Source organism: Pinus tabuliformis, chromosome 4_2, assembly GCF_031772625.1.
Source record: "Pinus tabuliformis cultivar Carrire ecotype Pingquan chromosome 4_2, CPIR1, whole genome shotgun sequence".
NCBI classification, from domain to species: Eukaryota; Viridiplantae; Streptophyta; class Pinopsida; order Pinales; family Pinaceae; genus Pinus; species Pinus tabuliformis.
This window is the reverse complement of record NC_142304.1, coordinates 1,127,686,096-1,127,706,178: the sequence shown is the minus strand read 5'-3', so window position 1 is coordinate 1,127,706,178 and position 20,083 is coordinate 1,127,686,096.

Sequence of the window (20,083 nt, the reverse complement as noted above, 5' to 3'; positions counted from 1 at the left end):
GAAGGGGATTCTTTTTCACTTCCCATCGGTTTAAAAATTGTCTTTGTAGTTCAGCCAAGGTAGCGATACGTGCTGCCGAAAAACCTCTGAACCATTTCCTCACTTCACCTGCAAATGTCTGCACAAAGAGTCTCATTGCCACATTCTCCTCATCGATCTCATGAAGTTCATAGAAGTCTACCATTTTGTCTACATGTTGCTGAGTAGTAATACTGTTAGGAGTGCCATCAAAAAATGGGATTTTACTTTGATAATCCGCGGGCATATCATCTAGAACTTGGGGCAGAACAAGGGGTGCGAAACGGGCAGCCATCACTCTCGGTGGATTTGACCTTGGAGGTGTTGGAGGAGTGTGCACAGTTTGCAAGGGGCTAGAAATTGGAGTTTGGGGCTGTGTCGCAATATAATTATCGATCAATTGGTTAGCTCTTTCTGTTTCTAAGTCTACAAGAAATTGCGGATTGGGGACAGTATAATCAACAGCCCTTTCGGATTTAGACTCAAACAATGATATCTCAAACCGTTCGTCAAACTCAAGCTCTTCAAGATACTCAAAAATGTTGGGACATGAATGGGATTTGAACACGGGAGTTATGGTGCTTTCTTGACAAAGGAGTCTTGGAATCAAATTGGGGTTTTTGTAGATGTGAGGAGGATCCGGGTCTGGATTGGCTCTGGTATATCGTCTAGAAGCCAGCGTGCTATTGAGAAAAATCACAGGACACAACCAACTTACTCAGCCTATCCAATACTAAGCTTCATCATCCAGAAGCTTAGAATTATTATGAAGTATGGGGATTTGATTTCAGTTTAGTCCCCAGTGGAGTCGCCACTATGTTAGCACCTAAATCTGCCCTAGGCTGAAGGAAGGAAAAATTCAGGGTAACCACAAACCATGCTCAGTCTGGTAGCTAGCCCTACCAGAACAGGAGAGGGCTCTCTCCGAGTCACGCTCAGTGAATAGATAAGCAAAAAACGGTCTGAGATGACTTACAGTGGAATATTGATCTTAGGCTAGTAAGTGAATAAGGATACGAGAAACAATTTTTATGAATGACCGAGCTTCTGGGATGGTATGGGACCAACGGTCAACAAAGAACAGAGAATTTAATACAAAGGCACAGATTACTTCGTGAGGCAAGGCAGATGGAAAGTGTAGCAATTTAGTTTGGAATAACGTGGAACGGAGAGATTGCTGAGGAGTGTGAAAAGGGCATAGGAACATGAATCCTTTTCAACAGAAGAAGAACACTGAACATGAAATTTTCCCACGGGCAGAGCAATAAAATTGAATTCTACCTAATCTCACTCAGAAAATTTCACTGGAAATGAACATGAATTGAATTATGAAACATAACGAAATACATATGAAAACATAAGAGACACATTTTCTACACTCACAACCACAAGAATCTCATGAAACAGAGCCGCTGCCTTTCATTAATTCTCTGTCAAAAATATACAGTGAAGAAATAGAGTTTATTTCCCACAGTCTCCTAGAAGTTACAAGCCAACCAACCCTTTGCAAATAGCTTACATACAATATATAGAATGTGCCATGAAGAGATAGAGCGCCCAAGGGTTGGGGAGTTACTTGAATCATTACAAAATGGAGATGAAGAGCCAACCATCAGCTACAGGTGCAGCGTTACAAACATGACAAATGGCTTGGGTGACCCATCGCCTTCCTTCGCCACTTGGATAGAAGCCAATATAGAGAAAAAATACTTTAAACGCCGCCTTTGGTGCCAAAAAACCGAAGTGTAGATGAGCGGGCCCACTTGGAGAAGTCGCGAATCGAAATTTCGCGAAACGGAAGCAAATTTGGCAATTTTTCCTCTATGTGCCACACTACTTTGGGGCCTATTTTGGGGCACTTGCATGTGTCCAAAATGTGCCTGTGGAGCACCTGGAAGGTATGCTTTTTGATAAGTAATCTAGTGGTTTTTCAAATACTATTTCTAATCTTTTCTGCATATTGAGCCTAAAAACATAAGGGTTTTGGTAAATTATGTGAAAATGGACAAACGAAGCTCAATCACTAATAATCGATGTTTTCTATGCAGAAGGACGCGGAAATAGGGGATTATCGAGTAAAAACGAGAAGCGCAAGGAAAGTAACTGCTGCCCCGTCGACAGGGAACCGGATGCGGACAAGATCAAGTAAAATTGGAGCCGAATAATCCAGGAAAAGAGCGCAGGATACCGTGACGGAGAACGCAAGAGACCTGAACGATTAAGCGAATCCCTCAAGATCTTCGATCCTGAGGGATCGCTGCTTTAAAGCTTATCTTTTGTATCTAGACATCTCCGTCAGTTATGTTATATAAAGGTACCACGCCATCGAGCGTGGGGGGATGACTGTTATTATAATTATAAACTCAGAACGATTTTGATCACTGAGCTTTTGTAAGATCTGATTTTGTACACTTTTGTTATGCAATCAATATAAAGGATTTGGTGTTCACTTCGTTTCTGTATTTGAAGTAACTCTAAGCAGTGTACCATCGTAGCCAAGGGCCCAGCTCCGACAGTCACTTGCTGTTGTATCATACGGTGATTTGTGTGGTTTGCTTATTTCTTTCATTGCAGTGATCCGATACATTTCTTATATGATAGACTATGCTTCTTAATTAATATCTGAATCTGAATAAGTTCTGTAATTCACGTCTCTGTATTACACAAACTAAATCTATTCGAATTGCATCCATTTCTACAGCAAGTTGTTGGTATGAATGTTATCATTATTAGATTCATATGAAATAATTACTTGTGAGACTTGAAGATAATATCACTTTGTTCAGAACCATAGTCGCATCATACATTGCTCTCGGATCGCTACAGTAGTACAAACCGTGTACATACTTCAAGATTTGCTGTTCCATTTGGATTTGCTGTTCCATTTGGGTTCGCTGTTCCATTTGGGTTTGCTGTTCCATTTTGAGTTTGCTGTTCCATTTGAGTTTGTTGTTCCATTTGGGTTTGCTGTTCCATTTTATATGATTGACGTTTCCTGTTTATGATAGTCTGTTGTTCCATTTTATTACTGCTGTTCCATTTCATTACTGTTGTTCCATCTCATTACTGCTGTTCCATTTTAAGAATTGTTGTTCCCTTTTACTTTCATTAATCTGCCTTTATTGCTTTCGCGTGATAGCAGGCCTAAGGCTGTCGTGAGCCCAGCAAGACGCTGCCTAGCTCCCTGACCTATAAGCCCATGCTTTGGTTTTCTTTCTTTATCAGTTTCTAAAGGGAAGGGTTATTGGTTCCGTACCCTTGACTGATCATTTTCCTTGTGTGATTTCATTTTCTGAATTGGTTTAGTTACAGCTTAGTGATTGTTTCCTTTCAAGTCATTAGAACGCTATACTACCGAGCACTACTTGGACAGAACAGCCTCGGATTGAGTTACTCCTTGAAAGAACAAAACGATCCCGGATTGACTTAATAATGTGGAATAATTGGTGGTGTGAGAGACCCTAGTTATAGCTCTACATTTTGGCACCGTTGCCGGGGAAGGGGTAATAGCCATTTGTCCTTTATAGAGTAGTGCACAAATCTGCTAGGAGGGAGTTGGATTTTAAAAACGGAAGGTAAGAACCTGCGTACGGAGCATGTAAAAGCCCTGCTCCACCATCCGCTCTCTTAGTAGAATTGCTGGTTAAATAGGATTTAGCAGTTTACTTGGAGTGCATGACTAAGCAGAAAAAGTTAGAAAAAGATCAAAAGCCTCCATCCAAAGCTAAGGGGCCGGTGACCCTTGGACGAAAAACCTTCATAGACGAAATCTATAAGAAAGCCGACTCTCAGCCATCAGTAGATTATAAGAAAGTCAATTCTAAACAGCCTACTAGTTCCCTTCAGGCCTCGGGATCACCATCCGAAGCTTTTGCTAAGGTGCACAGTCGAATAGAGGAGCAGGATTTTCAAGAAATTGAAAATTTGACTCCTGGACCATTGCACGAAGGGACCCAAAGTAACCTTTGTGAAGGAGAAGGAGAAACAGGGGAGGTTGAGGAACCTAGATCTCCTATTGAATTGAACCAGCCTTTGAATAGCCCGGACAAGGGAAGCGCTGTAAAAATCCTTGTTGAAGGAATTCATTCACCGCAAACAGTTGGGGCCATTATCATCCCTGACCAAGGGAGTGGTGTCAAGACAATCCCTGTTAAGACTATCCCTCCTCAACCAAGGAACACTCTCTTGGAAATTCCTGAAGATTACTGGCATATATTCGATCCCATGGCGCAGAACCAGCCAAACACCCAGACCTCCACATTGCAATATCCGATAGTAGATTCTGCAGCAAATGCGCCCATGAAAGCCATCCCTCTCCAGCATATTCCCACATTTCATGGCCTCACATCAGAAGATCCGGACGCCTTTTTGTTCGAATTTGATGTATTATGTAGAGGATACGATTACACCACCGACCCCCAGAAACTGAAATTGTTCCCCTCTACATTAAAAGGGGCTGCGTTGAGATGGTTTATGGGCTTAGGTGGTGGGGTTATCAACAATTGGGATCAAATGAAAGAAGCCTTTTTAAAGAAATACCAAGATTACTGTAGATCGAGGGAATTAAAAGATGAAATCTTTCAAATGTTAGCCAGACCAAACGAAACCTTAGAAGAATATGTGGAACGTTTCCAATATAACTTGCAGAGATCCCCTTATGCATCACTACCTCTGCCTGATAACGTGTTGAAAACTGCATTAATTAGAGGTATGAGAGAGCAATGGATCGAAACGTTAAACATCATGGGGAAAGGAGACATTTATCAGGAAAATTTTGCTGATATCATTGATCTGTGTATCAGGAGCTCAAGAGGCAGCACGAGGATAAAACCAGCGGAATACGATCGCTTCCCCAGAGATAACAGAACATTAACAGAGGGAGTAACACGGGTAGAACTTGGAAATTTGCTAGAAAATTTTAAAACTGATATCCTGGGAACACTAACTACACAACTTGACATTGTGCAGGCTAAACAAAAGCAAGCTGAGGCAGAGCAGAATCTAGCCATTTTTTGCCCACGATGCAGGAAGAAACACAGCCACAACGAATGCCCGCTGGATACAGTCCAAATATGTGCTATCTGTACCAAGGACCACCTGACCAAAAGCTGCCCTTCACTGCCTGGTTTGAAGGCAGTATACAAAGAAGCAGAAGAGGAGTCAGAACCGGCATATTTTGTTAACCAGCGTCGCCAATGGCAGCCTAGGCAACCAGGTATGTTTTCAGACCCCTCCTCTTCTTTTCAACCCCCGCAGTTCAGTACTCAGCAACAGAACATGTGGCAAAATCAGTCCCAACCCCCGTTTTCAAATTGGTCACCTCAAATGTTTCCTACTCCAAATCCTTGGATGTCCCAATTTGGTTGGCCAAACTGCCCTTATCCTCCATCATATTGGCCGAATAGTTCCTATCCTCCACAGTGGACCCCTTCCACTTCGCAAAGCTCATCCTGGCAGACAAGCTGGCCAAGATCGACATATCAGCCAGCAGGATCAATACCACTCCCTCAACCAACTCTGCCAGCTTTACCACAAAATCCCCAGTCTAATCTGAGACCGCAACTCCCAGCCCAACCCAATCCCAACCCTAATAATAGGCCAGTCCAATCTATTCAAATCATAGACACATCAGAGATCGAGTCTGACCTAAGGGAGTGCAACGATCTTCAGTTAAGATCGGGACGAATAGTAGAAACAGAGGGAGACAAAATGGTTCATATTGAAAATCAGTTACCTGTAGAACAACCCCCACAACGGGAGGATGAAAAAAAAGAGCAAAACAATAAGCAAGCAAGCACATCCTCTCCTCCTTTCCCAGAACGATTAGTCATATCTCGACCTATACAACCTCCAGACTTTGACATTCTGGGAGAATTACAAAATCTGTATATAAAGATTCCATTCCTCCAAGCTATACAAGATATTCCTATATATGCGAAAACCATAAAAGAATTATGCATCAAAAAATCAAGGAGGAATACAAACACTAACCCTAGAGTCCAAGTAGTTGGTACTTTATCCGACCTATTATCAGGAAAGGAGACACCTATCAAATATGAAGATCCCGGGAACCCAATTGTGACCGTTCAAATCTATGGCCAAACCCTGACTAACGCTCTAGTCGACCTAGGAGCTGCAATCAACATTTTGACAACCTCCACCTGCCAAAAGCTTGGCATTACGTCAGTAGAACCTACTTCTACTCTGTTAGAATTGGCAGATCGATCTGTAGTTCGACCAGAAGGTACTCTGAATGATGTCATGGTTTCCGTAGATTCATGGGAGTATCCCACAGATTTCCTGGTAATTAATCCTAAAACCCGACTAGATGGACATCCGTTAATCCTAGGCAGACCCTGGCTTGCTACTGTCGATGCCTACATTGGCTACCGGCAGGGAAACATGACTATAGCTAAAGGACCCGATGTTAAAAATTTAATTCTGTACCCTCCAGCTCAGCCAAGCCTGCCAATGATTAAAACTAACCCTTATCCTGTATCATATCTCGCTAACAATATTAGATCTCCATTAACTATACAGAAGGCGTTAGATTTCAAAGATCAAACAGAAGATGATGCCATTAACAATTTTATCAGTCAAACTGAAGCTAGAAAACATATGCAGTGTCTTATGATAGAGGCAGCATTTGACAATGAGCTAGAAGAAGATCCCTTAAAAGATCCGCATGATCAGACAATACCAGTAACTACTGTTGCTAATACTAAAGTAGTGGAAATTGAACCTGGTAAGACTCTGAATATTAACGCCAATCTTACACCAGATCAAGAGATAAAACTTGTTAATCTGTTACAAAAGTACAAAGATGCATTTGCGTGGGATTACCCCGACATGAAGGGGATTGATCCTCAATTATGCACCCATCACATCTATATAGAGAAAGACGCAAGACCTGTCCGTCAGCCACAAAGGAGACTCAACCCGCACCTAAAAGAGATAGTGAAAGATGAACTTCAGAAGCTCTTAGATGTTAACTTTATTTACCCTATCTCTGACAGTAAATGGGTCTCTCCCCTTGTGGTGGTACCAAAGAAAAACGGAAAATGGAGGATCTGCGTCGATTATAGGGAGTTAAACAAGGCTACACAAAAGGATCACTTTCCCCTCCCATTTATAGATCAAGTATTGGACACGTTAGCAGGGAAGAAATTTTTCTCCTTTTTGGATGGCTTCAGTGGATATAACCAAATCCAAATTGCCCTTGAAGACCAGGATAAAACTACCTTTACGTGCCCTTGGGGAACGTTTGCCTATCGTGTATTACCCTTCGGCCTATGTAACGCCCCTGCTACATTTCAAAGAGCTTTTCTCAGTATTTTTGCAGACCTAATGAACGATGGACTTGAGGTGTATATGGACGACTTCACACCATATGGGGATGAATTTGATCCAGCTCTGGATACCCTGGAAAAAGTTTTACAACGCTGCATTGCTACCAGACTCTGCCTGAGCCACGAGAAGTGCTACATGATGATGACGGAAGGAATCATCCTAGGGCACTACATTTCAGCAGCTGGTATCCAGGTAGACCCTGCTAAAATTCAGATTCTTTTGCTCATCCCTACCCCCACTACTCAAACAGAGGTACGTAGTTTCCTTGGATTTTCTGGATATTACAGACGCTTTATAGAACATTATTCACGAATTGCAGCACCTCTATATGCTCTGACAGGTAATGTCGATTTTTTGTGGACAGATAAATGCGACCAAGCTTTTAAAGAATTGAAAAAGCTCCTGTCAATAGCTCCAGTCCTTTGAGGACCAAACTGGAATCTGCCATTCCAGATCTCATCGGATGCCTCGGACACAGCAATCAGTGCAGTCCTAGGACAAGAAGAGGATAAGAAGCCATACGCTATTTACTATATTAGCAAAAATTTATCCTCTGCCGAGCTCAATTATACTGTTACTGAAAAGGAATTTCTCGCTGTAATCCATGCTGTTAATAAATTTAGGCATTATATTACAGGTTACCCTGTTGTGTTATATACAGATCATTCTGCTATTAAATATCTAGCAAACAAACCTGTTACGAACGCTAGAGTAACGCGATGGTTGATCCTGTTGCAGGAGTTTGACATCACAATTAAGGATCGACCCAGCAAGGAGAACCCTGTAGCCGACTTCCTCTCAAGAATACCCAAATCAAGCGAAGCAGCAGCTGTGGAAGATCAATTCCCTGACGAACATCTGTTTGCCATTGTCGTTCGCACACCCTGGTATGCTGACGTCGCCAATTACCTTGCAGTGGGTAAGTTACCAAAACACCTAACCCCTCAGGAACGAAAACAAATTGTTCAAAAAAGCACACGATTTTCGTGGATTGGAGACCATTTATTCCATACAGGGGCAGACATGCAAATCAGAAGGTGTATTCGAGAGGATGAGATCCTAGACATCTTAAAGGCTTGTCATAGTGGACCATGCGGGGGGCACTTTGCCGACAAGAGAACAGCACATAAAATACTACAGGCAGGGTACTATTGGCCTACAATCTTTAAGGACGCAAAAAAGTTTGTGCAGGCCTGTGATAGCTGCCAGCGAGCAGGAAAGCCTGGTCAAGCTGATGAAATGCCTCTAAGACCACAAGTGGTTATTGAGCCATTTGAACGATGGGCTCTCAATTTCGTCGGACCCATTAATCCACCATCAAACCAAAGGACATACATCCTGGTAGCAACAGACTATGTTACTAAATGGGTTGAGGCTGAATCATTAGCTAGGGCTACAGAAGATTCGGTAATACAATTTTTGTTCCATTTGTTTGTACGTTATGGACTTCCGAGAGAAGTGATTACAGATGGTGGACCACAATTTGTTGGAAACAAACTAGCCGCAACACTTAACAATTATCATATCCAACATAAGATTACTACCCCCTACCATCCGCAGGAAAATGGACAAGTAGAAAACAGTAACAAGATAATTGAGTCAATCTTAACAAAGACCATCGCATCACATAGGCGTGATTGGGCTGCTCGGCTACCTGAAGCACTGTGGGCTTATAGAACCACATGGAGAAGTATGACAGGCTATTCACCTTATCAATTGGTGTTTGGGAAACAACCAATCTTTCCTATCGAATTCGAGATCCAAACACTACGAACTGCACAAGAGGTTGGCCTAGATCTGAATGAGGCACAGATCAATCGACTACGACAAATCAACGAATTGGATGAGATTAGGCTCTCTGCATTACAAAACACAGCATTAATCCAACAGCAGCGAGCTAAGTGGCACGATGCACTTATAAAGAATAAAGTCTTCCATGAAGGAGACTGGGCTCTGTTATACGATTCTCGATTCCAGGACTTCCCGGGGAAACTCCAGACTCGCTGGCTAGGACCATATGAGATCCAGAAGGTGCACGACAATGGGACCCTCACTCTGATCACGATTGACGGTTCTGGACATACGTTCAAAGTAAATGGCCACCGGGTTCGTCTCTATCGAAGACCCCTTACTCGGGAATCCTTTTGTCAACAGCTTCAGCAAGATACTGATTTGGAGATCCTAGCAGAGGAAGTGAAATCTTCCTCACCCATAACTTAAGCAATTTGTTTTTCATAATTTGTACATAACATCCTGTATATATGTTCTTTTCATTTTTGTTTTGTAGTATTCTGGTTACTTTATTTTGCACAGCACTCGTTTGATTTTGCTGTTCTTTTTTAAAAGGAACAGCACTCGTGTGATTCTGCTGTTCCTTTTCAAAAGGAACAACACTTTTGGTACTTTGTTGTTCCTTTGAAAAAAGGAATAGCACTTGTTGTTTTGCTGTTCTTTTTCGAAAAGGAACAGCACTTTTTATTTTGCTGTTCCTTTGCGAAAAGGAACAGCACTTTTGCGTTTTGGAATTTTTGTTGTTCCTTTGCGAAAAGGAACAGCACGTTTGTGTTTTGGAATTTTTGCTGTTCCCTTGCGAAAAGGAACAGCACTTTGACGTTTTGCATTTTTTGCTGTTCCTTTGGAAAAAGGAACAGCGCTTTTTGTTTTGCTGTTCCTTTGCGAAAAGGAACAGCACTTTTTGTTTTGCTGTTCCTTTGCGAAAAGGAACAGCACTTTTTGGATTTTTGCTGTTCCTTTGCGAAAAGGAACAGCCCGTGTGGATTTTTGCTGTTCCTTTGCGAAAAGGAACAGCCCGTGTGGATTTTTGTTGTTCCTTTGCGAAAAGGAACAGCACGTGTGGATTTTTGTTGTTCCTTTGCGAAAAGGAACAGCACTCTTTGTGCTTTGCTGTTCCTTTGCGAACAGGAACAACACTCGCATATTTCTTTTTTTCAAGATACAGAATTTGGTTTTTCTTTTCCGCAAGAGGAGTCATTCGCATATTTCGCTCAGAGAAGACACCATCAGAACCTTTCTGCTTCTATTTGGATGTTTTGCGATTATACTCTCCTAAATCCTTCAGATGTAGCAATGACATTATGCAATGAACATAAAAGCATGATATACCCAAACCTGCATATCATAAATCGCTATTATTTTAACAGTCAGTATATATAAGAAGTCAAGAGGAAGGACATTAACTTTCGTCTTTACTGTCATTATCTTGTTCCTGAACCATGGTTTGGTAATTTTTATCATGTCGATTTCCCTAAAAACTTTCTTGATCATTACTGAGGAATATGAGCAAACAATTTATATCTATCTGTTGGGATTGTAAGACTTCTTCCACCATTCCCCGCTCTTAAGGAGTGCGGAACCACCCTTATGTGTAATCGAACAAAGAAAAAAGAAGTGTGCTGCAAAAGAAAAAAAAAAAAAAAAAAAAATTATATATATATATATATATATATATATATATATAAACAAGATATGAAATTGTCAAATGCAGGATAGGGGGTCTCATTCAGAGCCAGCCTACCATGATCATAAGGATGGAAACGAAGTGGCATACCCATTACGGCCACCACACCAGGGATATGGTCCAAAGGTAAAATAACAAGCAAACCTTGGAACAGGAGGTCTCATCACGAGCCGGCCTGACCACGTTTCGTGACTACCTTGTGAATGGCATTATGGTTATCTGGTCACCAAGCCAACATAATGGCCTGCATTTTGACAAAGCACTCTTCAGTAGATACACAAAGGATAATGGTTCCGGAGGGTGAGATAAACAACTTTTCCAAGGTTATGAACACCTGTTGGCAGCAGAGCTCTGTTAATGGCATTGGAGTCGTAATATTTACACCAACAGGTATGATATTAAGTCTGTTTGTCTTTTATTTCCTTCGCATGTATCATATGTCACACCCTGATATAATTATCACATGAGCATTATCACCAATCATGGCAACGGAATTGACAATGACTACTGGAGACTTGGTACAGTTGACAGACGTCCAACCCTCGGTTCCTCATTATATCACACTGGCTTATCTTAAAAGCGATCCATTTTTCTGCCTTGGTTTCGGTACTTCATTGTCTTTTTACAACATGGCATAATTTCCACTTGCTGAACTTTATGATTTGACTCCTGACTAGCTGCTGCTCCTCTCTTTGACGGCTGGGGGCAGCCTATCAGATCGCGGGGGGGGGGAGGTGACCTCATTACTCCAATGGTTACATGGCTGCACACCATTCGGGCAAAATAATAACACGATTTAACGGTATGATGATTTCATTTTACGGACTGCCACCCACGGTCTTTCTCTTTGCTGCATGCTCTGCGAAAATCCTTCCTAAAAATAGCATCGAGTACCCTCTCTGTTCGGTAAATACCGCGGACAGTTGCTGTGTCATTCCCGAGTTCATTCTTGAGAGTAAGCTATGGGCGGGAAAACAATCCGAAGTGAACCGCACAAGCTGATCGCGTCTGATGCTGCCCGCAAAATTCTGGAAAATGCAGGATGGTTGAATTACTTCAACCGCCTGCAAGAATCGAACGAGGCTGTAGCATTGGAATTCCTGCAAAATCTGTAGGAAAACCACTATATAGTCGGAGGAAAGCGGATAGAAGTCATGGAGGACATTATTGCAGAAACCTCAGGATTACCAGCTGTTGGACCCAGATGGGAGCTGAAGAAGGAAAGACTGTAGAAAGCAATGGAAACTTTCCAGAGCGAAGGCCAAAGTCTGACAGTCAAAGGGAAAGGAGTTCTGCCGATGACATTGGGGGAACCCTGGACCGAGCTGGCAAAAATAGTGCAGAGCTATATCACCTGCGAGGGGAGAAAAGATGTGGTAAGGGCTCGTCACTTAAAACTTCTAGCTGTTTTGAAAGGAAAATGCTCTGTAAATCTCCCTGCCTTTTTAAATTCATTATTACATGATGCGGCCCGAAGTTTGAAGAAAGCTCAGCACACAGAGACGGTTGTTAGCCACCACGGACTGATTCGGCTAATAATAAGCCACAGTCTTGCCCAACAGCAAGACACTTGGGAGGAATTGGTTGAAACAGTCAAAGTAGGACTGGCTTTACCTCGAACCTCTGGCACACTGGAACGTTCAGAAGAACACAAGGAGCCAGCAGCAGAAAAGCATGCTGTTTCAAAACGAAAGCAGTCCTCTAGCACGCTGGAACAATCAGAGAAACGTAAGAAGTCGGCGGCAGAAAAACATGCTGTGTCGAAACGGAAGCAATCCTCCGATACGCCGGAACGACCAGAGGAACCTAGAGAACCTGTTGGCACTCCCAACCTGCCTGAAAGACCCAGGAAGTCAGCTCGATTGGTTCGAATAAGGGGAAGGTTGGAAAAGATTCAGAAAACTACGACCCAACCAATTGAAATCGAGGACGAGCCTTCGGAAGAGGAACGTGAATTACCCGAAGGAAATGCTGAGCAATTAGAGGCTGGAACTAACCAGCCAGAAGAAGGAATTGAGGAAGAAAATGCACAATCCATGGGTAGCCCGTTGCAAGACCATCCAGGAGAAGAGGAATTGGTAGCAGTTCTAGCCAATATGGGAGAATACGGCCAAGCCTCCAGTCCAGGAGGCATCCCTGACGGTCCCGCAGTAGAAGAGTTACCTGAAGAAGGGCATGCAGAAGAAGCAGGGGAAGAAAACCTGCCCGGTAAAGAAGCAGAAGACATCAATTCGGGACAATCTGTCCCCAGGGCACCGGAAGATGTTCCGGGAGAGGAAGAAGAAGTAAAATTAAAGGCCGAACCCTCTGCCGAGGCTAGGGAAATTGCAAAATTGAAGAAGAAGCACCAGAGGATGCTGGGCACGATAACCAGACTTCGGCAACAAATCAGAATGTTGAAAGCTAATCTGAGAATACAAAAAACTGCAAGGCAAAAGAAAAGGACCATGGCAGCGAGGACCCCGAGGGTTAGGGTTCGTTTTGAAGGACGAAACCCCATCAGGAGACCTACTGTTGAAGAACAGTTCGCTGTTCCGAATGTCAATGAGGAACAGGGTGCTGTTCCATTGGAAACTGTTGTTCCATTTGGCCCGGAGGAACGAATGGACATTCCAATGGAACAGCAAGAGCCTCCGGTGGTAGGAAGATCACACCAACCCTTTGTTCGCATCAAAAAGGAGACGGATAGCAAAGAGGTTCAAATGGAAACACCCCCCTCGGGTGTAATTCGAGTCCTAAATTCCAAGCAACGCAATAGGAAGGTCCAGGTTAAACTTCCAGCTTCTACGGCTCTGTGGAAGAAAGACCCGAAGACCAGGACCTTGCATAAAATGATGAAGGAAGCCCAGCAGGAGGCCGAGCGGTTGCGAGAATAGACGGTCCCCAAGGAAACATACGAGGAGCTCCAACAGCAACTTCGAAACATCAGTCAGTCTGAGAGCCAGGCCTTCGAAGGATGGCAGAAGGAGCAGGAAAAGGTTGCTAAGGTAACTCGTCGACTAGATAGTGTTGTTAAGCAGATGGACACCTTGTGTTCCTTGTATACTGATGTTTTGACTTGTAGAGCCCCTGCTAAAAATTATGCTTTGTTTTTGCTTGAACGTTATTTGAGATTAAAAATAAAAGCCGTTAGGGCAGGAGCACCCATCCATATCAACACTGTTAATGATTTTATAGATTGCTGCAAGCACTATGGAGTTAAAGTTCAAAGATTGTTATGTGAATTCTACTTGCACAATCTTGTCTTAGACCAGGAAACTGATTTGAATCCTGGCCCTTTCGTTGGCGATATACAATTTCAAGCCTTTATCTCATTTGGGGTGAATCAGTTAAAATGGCTTAAAGCTTACAACATCTTCCAGAGGAAAGAAAATAGCTTAGACCTTTGGGTACTAGCTGAACCTAGGGACCCAGCAGCATTATGGAGAGAGCATAGGAGTATGATGAGGATCCCAGGTGTCATGAAGATATTAGGTCCCATGCATGAAGACTTGATCCGAAATGGTCTGGATTATTTCCTGACTATTAAAGACCAGGCCTTCCATGCTGCAAAGTTTCGATACCGAACCTCTAACCCAAACATCCAGCTCAGAGAACCCTTTAACTTTGAGAATTTTGAATTGGCTGCCAGTCGATTGAGTCTCTATGGGGAACGGATTCTGCGAGCAGACCCATTTTGGTTGGGGTATCGGTTTCGCAGCCCAATTGTTTGGCATCCTGCACCTGGATATCAGGCTCTATATGAGATGCCTGCAGATCAGTTAGACCAGTTCTTTGACCATCTAGTTGCTAATCATGGTTGTCGGCCTCTTCGAGAGATCCCTTCTCCGGCCTACTCTCTCACAGCCCTGCATGTCAATTACAACGTTTTCATGAGGACATGAAACAGGGTAAGCAGGGGGGTGTGTGGAGCACCTGGAAGGTATGCTTTTTGATAAGTAATCTAGTGGTTTTTCAAATACTATTTCTAATCTTTTCTACATATTGAGCCTAAAAACATAAGGGTTTTGGTAAATTATGTGAAAATGGACAAACGAAGCTCAATCACTAATAATCGATGTTTTCTATGCAGAAGGACGCGGAAATAGGGGATTATCGAGTAAAAACGAGAAGCGCAAGGAAAGTAACTGCTGCCCCGTCGACAGGGAACCGGATGCGGACAAGATCAAGTAAAATTGGAGCCGAATAATCCAGGAAAAGAGCGCAGGATACTGTGACGGAGAACGCAAGAGACCTAAACGATTAAGCGAATCCCTCAGGATCTTCGATCCTGAGGGATCGCTGCTTTAAAGCTTATCTTTTGTATCTAGACATCTCCGTCAGTTATGTTATATAAAGGTACCACGCCATCGAGCGTGGGGGGATGACTGTTATTATAATTATAAACTCAGAACGATTTTGATCACTGAGCTTTTGTAAGATCTGATTTTGTACACTTTTGTTATGCAATCAATATAAAGGATTTGGTGTTCACTTCGTTTCTGTATTTGAAGTAACTCTAAGCAGTGTACCATCGTAGCCAAGGGCCCAGCTCCGACGGTCACTTGCTGTTGTATCATATGGTGATTTGTGTGGTTTGCTTATTTCTTTCATTGCAGTGATCCGATACATTTCTTATATGATAGACTATGCTTCTTAATTAATATCTGAATCTGAATAAGTTCTGTAATTCACGTCTCTGTATTACACAAACTGAATCTATTCGAATTGCATCCATTTCTACAGCAAGTTGTTGGTATGAATGTTATCATTATTGGATTCATATGAAATAATTACTTGTGAGACTTGAAGATAATATCACTTTGTTCAGAACCATAGTCGCATCATACATTGCTCTCGGATCGCTACAGTAGTACAGACCGTGTACATACTTCGGGATTTGCTGTTCCATTTGGAGTTGCTGTTCCATTTGGGTTCGCTGTTCCATTTGGGTTTGCTGTTCCATTTTGAGTTTGCTGTTCCATTTGAGTTTGCTGTTCCATTTGGGTTTGCTGTTCCATTTTATATGATTGACGTTTCCTGTTTATGATAGTCTGTTGTTCCATTTTATTACTGTTGTTCCATTTCATTACTGCTGTTCCATTTCATTACTGCTGTTCCATTTTAAGAATTGTTGTTCCATTTTACTTTCATTAATCTTCCTTTATTGCTTTCGCGTGATAGCAGGCCTAAGGCTGTCGTGAGCCCAGCAAGACGCTGCCTAGCTCCCTGACCTATAAGCCCATGCTTTGGTTTTCTTTCTTTATCAGTTTCTAAAGGGAAGGGTTATTGGTTCCGTACCCTTGACTGATCATTTGCCTTGTGTGATTTCATTTTCTGAATTGGTTTAGTTACAGCTTAGTGATTGTTTCCTTTCAAGTCATTAGAACGCTATACTACCGAGCACTACTTGGACAGAACAGCCTCGGATTGAGTTACTCCTTGAAAGAACAAAACGATCCCGGATTGACTTAATAATGTGGAATAATTGGTGGTGTGAGAGACCCTAGTTATAGCTCTACAGTGCCCAAGTGGGATTTTTCGAAAGCCTGTTCTGTCTACTTTCCAACCCAACTGGAATTTTTGAATTTGGTGCTCATTTGCCCCTCCAAATCTTCATTCTCCCAATACTGCCTCCTGTGTGTCAAAAAAGGGGCAGAGAGGCTATTTTTTGGGTGTTTTTGACCTCCTAGAGACTCAGATCTTGCCCAAATTTCTTGTCCGGGCACCAGTAGTCGTGATTTTCCATGCTAAATCCAAAAATGCAAACCATTCCTCATTTGGAGCTCTAGATTTTTAGCACCGCGCCACTGGGAGAAAAACCCTGTGTTTTGCCTAAAAATTTGTCATGTGACCAAAAATTCCCTGAATTTCTTGAAATTTGGGCTGGAGGTTCTCTATGGGGTGTTATTATGGGCCAAGGAAGCCTCAGCCAAGATTCAAAGTCGATCTTTCTCTTTTTCCTCTTTTTCCTTTCTTTTTGCTTTCCTCAATTTCGCCTTCAAACTCTTTATTCGGTCCTTGGAGCTCATGTTTCGTGCCTTGTAATGAAAAGCCATGTGTCTCAGTAGAGCAAGGTCCTTGCCGGCCTTGTCCAGCAGCCTCTCCAAGTGCATGTTGGCTCTCTCGAGATTGGCTTCCCAATCCTCATTGATTTCTTGTTCCAATGATGTAAGCTCAACTCTTCTCCTTTGTGCAGCTTGGCGATGCTCACGAATGTTTTGCAGCTCCACAATCGCCTGCTGATTTTCTAGCTGTTTGTTTCTCTGCTCCAGGTACTTCATGTTCCACTTGGCCCTCTCCAAGTCAAGGGATAAGGCCTCAATCTCTGATTGCTGCTCCTGGATGATCTCTTTGAGCTCTGCATTTATTGGCTTTGTATCTGTCTCATCATCATGAAGGAGAACGAATTCGGTCTCTCGTTCACCTGATGGCCCTTCATCCTGCATTGGCTCCTTACCTCTGCCCTATTCTTGTGATGCTGATGTCGGAAGCGAGTCCCCTTCCACCCTGGGTGGAGATAACACTCGCTTTGCTGCTGCAAACAAAGGTCTACTGCCTTTCTGATAGGTGATGAATATTGGCATAGTAGCGGCCTCATGGCACTCATACTGATGTGAAGGACCACCTATCTCATGCTCTGCCTCTGATACTACCTATGGAGTGCTGAAGAAATCACGGGAGATGAAGTCCTCCCAAGCAATACCCTGCAATCCCAACTGATGATCCACCAAAATCCGGATAAGAGCAAAGTGATAAACATTGTTGAGCTGCTGTCGAGGGGTCTTGTGCTGCATGAAATTTTTCATCCTCTCTATGTTCCCGCAAATGAAAAATGGGAGGTTCATCATCCGCACCCTGGTAAAGTGCATGAGCAACCTGATGTGATAGGCATAAAGGCGAGAAAACCTCCCCTCACAACTGAAGTACTTCATGATCAATTTCATGAGCGGAGCATACTCATCTCTCAAAAATATGAATGGGAAAACTCTCGTGAGCTGACTCAAACAACTGGCCTTAATGTAAGGCTCATAATGATGCCTATCCACCTTCTTCTTCTTATGCCACTATTCTCCAATATTTGGTATGCCTGTTGCCACTGATACAGTTTCGGGTGTCAATGTGAAGGTGACCCCGGCCAAGATAGACTGACCTCCATGTAGGTGAAGTGCAAAAGACGAGCCAACTCATGATGAACTCTGAGATTTGCCACCCTTTGACAAAATTCAAAACATGCTAGGTGCTAGAAACATGACATAGCAAGAGGGCATGCCTACAACTCAGTGAGGGTGTTTGGCTCATCTCTAACATGTTTGCCACTCTGGTGATGTCTCCTGGGGGCCTGTTCTCCTGAAGTTGTATCACTGTGGGTCTCCACCTCATACTCTGATGAAACCTCGGATGCCATGACTGCTGTTTATAAACTGTATTTAGGCTGCCCCTTTGATGATGGTGAAAGCTAGGTTGTTTTGATAATCTACCACCAAGGGGACAATGAAACAAGGGAATATTAGGAGGGGAATAATATAATGGGAACAGGGGTTATAGGGAGAATTTTGTTTAGGGACATGTAGGGGGTTTTGGGTATTTGGCAAGGTAGGGTTTGCATTGAGTAATGGGAGGAGGGGTAAGGGACTATGAGTTTGGTAGTGTTAGGGTAGTGATAGTAGGAAGAATGCAATAAGGGAATAAGGAACAGGGGTAGGGTAGTGGAAATACCTTGGCAGCAATAACACTGTTACACAACCCTAGCAAGATGATTTCTTGGTGTCTTTTTGTGGTTGCTTTAAGAAATTTTTGCATTCAATCACGGGCATGAAACCATCATATCTTTACCAAATTTGATGCACAAGTGAGTTTAGGTAGCCTACCTTGCAATTAGAGTGTCTTCACAAAAAATTTGGGTGAGTTTGGCAATTTCTGGGCGCTTTGTCTCTGTGCACCGTGCGCAAAGCCCAGTGCGCCACGCTCTGGGTGTGTGCCACGCTAGTTGTAATTTAACATTGCAGGCAGGCTCTATGTGCGCCGCGCCCTGTGTGTGCGCCGCGCACCCTGAAACCTCCTCAAACTGCTCCAAATCGTGTGATTTCTCACTCAAACAGTTTGAAATGTTCTCCCAAGCACTTGGTTGCACAATGACTTGGATTCATGATGGAATTTGTGTATATAGGCTTGGAGGTCATGTTTTAAATTTGCTTTTTTTTTTTAAAACCACTTTCTAATGTCCTGTTTGGCACCTTTTTCACTGACTTTAATATAACCGTGATTTTCACTTTTTCTCTGAATTTTGGACTCAAACGATGAAATTTTCGATACTTTTTGCGGGGATTGCATGACAAAGCATTTGGCCACGAAAACCATGACTGCACCTAAAGAAATCAACTATAGACCCCTTTTGAAAATTTTGTCACCAATAGCACTGTTTGACTTTTCTTCAAAATAGAGTTTTGAAGAACAGTCAAAGTTTATCAATATGATGACGAAACTCTACGGATCATTACTTTGCAAGAGCATCACTCTGGCCTGCATGGCTTTACTGGACATATTTAAAGACCAAACTGATCAATCCCTAGACCTAATGACCAAAAATGACTTTTGTCCATTAAAGGACCAGACCTTGACTATCATGGACTTTAGTGATTATTTACAAAATACCCAAGCCAGCAGGAACCAGACATGATGGGAAATGACTAGCATGACCTTCTCTGTCAGATTATGGCATGCCCCTAGCGGAATGCGGCTGAGTGAATCGAACGGGACACCTAAAAATGAAATGCATAAAGAGTTTTGATCTTTGACAGAGGACTAACCAGACTGACTCTAACAGTGCTGATAGTGTAAAATCATCGGAGGACTCAAATATAGATTAACAAAGGATTCCATCGCAAAACCAAAGGTGGATGGGCCCTTTTCTCTCTCCTCTAGTGGGACATGTGGTAACATATGGTTGGTTCTGATAAGCCACATGTGGCATAATATGATTGGCTTCGATAAAGACACATGGAAGAATATGATTGGTTCCGATAAAGTTACAATGACATTTGAAGTCACCATGACGTGGCAGTACGGTAGCCCATGCGGCAGATAGTTTTGTTGTTTAGAGGGGCCTAAGGGGGAAAAATGGGTGACACGTGTCACCACTTAGGAAGTGCCTAGTGGAGTGATGATGCGACATCAGAGGTTTCATATTGGAGAATTAAATTGTCACAACTCCAAATTTATTTCCCCGATTGGAAACTACCGATGAGAGGGGCTCCA